This window comes from Vigna unguiculata, unplaced genomic scaffold, assembly GCF_037176805.1.
Source record: "Vigna unguiculata cultivar grain cowpea cultivar isolate G323 ecotype 2 unplaced genomic scaffold, ASM3717680v1 ptg000176l, whole genome shotgun sequence".
In the NCBI taxonomy this organism is placed as follows: Eukaryota; Viridiplantae; Streptophyta; class Magnoliopsida; order Fabales; family Fabaceae; genus Vigna; species Vigna unguiculata.
The window spans coordinates 12,501-15,000 of NW_028196814.1; positions in this window are offsets into that span (position 1 = coordinate 12,501).

Sequence of the window (2,500 nt, forward strand, 5' to 3'; positions counted from 1 at the left end):
TCGGTGCACCGCGGCATAGCTAGAAGGCTTGGTGGGAGTTTTGTGAAAAAATGAAATTCGTGGTTTTTGAGGTGTGAGGGTTGGAATGGCCTCCAAATGTCCCCAAATGAATACCATGAAATTCTTGGTGCACGAAAGTTTTGAGTTCGGAGGGTTTTGCACATGGCCAAGTTGGTCGGTGCACCGCGGCATAGCTAGATGGCTTGTGTGGAGTTTTGTGAAAAAATGAAATTCGTGGTTTTTGAGGTGTGAGGGTTGGAATGGCCTCCAAATGTCCCCAAATGAATACCATGAAATTCTTGGTGCACGAAAGTTTTGAGTTCGGAGGGTTTTGCACATGGCCAAGTTGGTCGGTGCACCGCGGCATAGCTAGATGGCTTGTGTGGAGTTTTGTGAAAAAATGAAATTCGTGGTTTTTGAGATGTGAGGGTTGGAATGGCCTCCAAATGTCCCCAAATGAATACCATGAAATTCTTGGTGCACGAAAGTTTTGAGTTTGGAGGGTTTTGCACATGGCCAAGTTGGTCGGTGCACCGCGGCATAGCTAGATGGCTTGTGTGGAGTTTTGTGAAAAAATGAAATTCGTGGTTTTTGAGATGTGAGGGTTGGAATGGCCTCCAAATGTCCCCAAATGAATACCATGAAATTCTTGGTGCACGAAAGTTTTGAGTTTGGAGGGTTTTGCACATGGCCAAGTTGGTCGGTGCACCGCGGCATAGCTAGATGGCTTGTGTGGAGTTTTGTGAAAAAATGAAATTCGTGGTTTTTGAGGTGTGAGGGTTGGAATGGCCTCCAAATGCCCCCAAATGAATACCATGAAATTCTTGGTGCACGAAAGTTTTGAGTTCGGAGGGTTTTGCACATGGCCAAGTTGGTCGGTGCACCGCGGCATAGCTAGAAGGCTTGGTGGGAGTTTTGTGAAAAAATGAAATTCGTGGTTTTTGAGGTGTGAGGGTTGGAATGGCCTCCAAATGTCCCCAAATGAATACCATGAAATTCTTGGTGCACGAAAGTTTTGAGTTCGGAGGGTTTTGCACATGGCCAAGTTGGTCGGTGCACCGCGGCATAGCTAGATGGCTTGTGTGGAGTTTTGTGAAAAAATGAAATTCGTGGTTTTTGAGGTGTGAGGGTTGGAATGGCCTCCAAATGTCCCCAAATGAATACCATGAAATTCTTGGTGCACGAAAGTTTTGAGTTCGGAGGGTTTTGCACATGGCCAAGTTGGTCGGTGCACCGCGGCATAGCTAGATGGCTTGTGTGGAGTTTTGTGAAAAAATGAAATTCGTGGTTTTTGAGATGTGAGGGTTGGAATGGCCTCCAAATGTCCCCAAATGAATACCATGAAATTCTTGGTGCACGAAAGTTTTGAGTTTGGAGGGTTTTGCACATGGCCAAGTTGGTCGGTGCACCGCGGCATAGCTAGATGGCTTGTGTGGAGTTTTGTGAAAAAATGAAATTCGTGGTTTTTGAGATGTGAGGGTTGGAATGGCCTCCAAATGTCCCCAAATGAATACCATGAAATTCTTGGTGCACGAAAGTTTTGAGTTCGGAGGGTTTTGCACATGGCCAAGTTGGTCGGTGCACCGCGGCATAGCTAGATGGCTTGTGTGGAGTTTTGTGAAAAAATGAAATTCGTGGTTTTTGAGATGTGAGGGTTGGAATGGCCTCCAAATGTCCCCAAATGAATACCATGAAATTCTTGGTGCACGAAAGTTTTGAGTTCGGAGGGTTTTGCACATGGCCAAGGTTGGCGGTGCACCGCGGCATAGCTAAATGGCTTGGTGGGGAGTTTTGTGAAAAAATGAAATTCGTGGTTTTTGAGATGTGAGGGTTGGAATGGCCTCCAAATGCCCCCAAATGAATACCATGAAATTCTTGGTGCACGAAAGTTTTGAGTTCGGAGGGTTTTGCACATGGCCAAGGTTGGCGGTGCACCACGGCATAGCTAGATGGCTTGGTGGGGAGATTTGTGAAAAAATGAAATTCGTGGTTTTTGAGATGTGAGGGTTGGAAAGGCCTCCAAATGCCCCCAAATGAGTACTGTAAAAGCGTTGGTGCACAAAAGTTTTGAATTGGATGCATTTTGCACTTGGCCAAGTTGGTCGGTGCACCGCGACTAGATAGGTTGGTGCCAAAATTTGTCAAATTTAAGACCTTGGCCAAACTGAATGAAATTTTGTGGGGAGGTTCCTGATATTGTTTAGTGGTGGACTGGAAAAAATGAGGTCGAAATTCGAAGTCTACATGTGCTTTTCTATTTTTCCCGATTTTACACATACCCGGTAAGTAAAAAAAATAAAAAAAATAGTTCCCCTTCGAGAAAAATTATGAAATTTGGTGAGCAAGGAGATACCATTATTCTACGAATTACTGCAAAAAATCGCATCAAAATTCGAAGTATAGCCCGAGATATGGACTTATGTCTGCTCAAAAAAAGTGTATCTACTTGTACAATTTTGCCTTTTGCATATTAACCTCTTATAGGGGGGGAGTGCTCCTT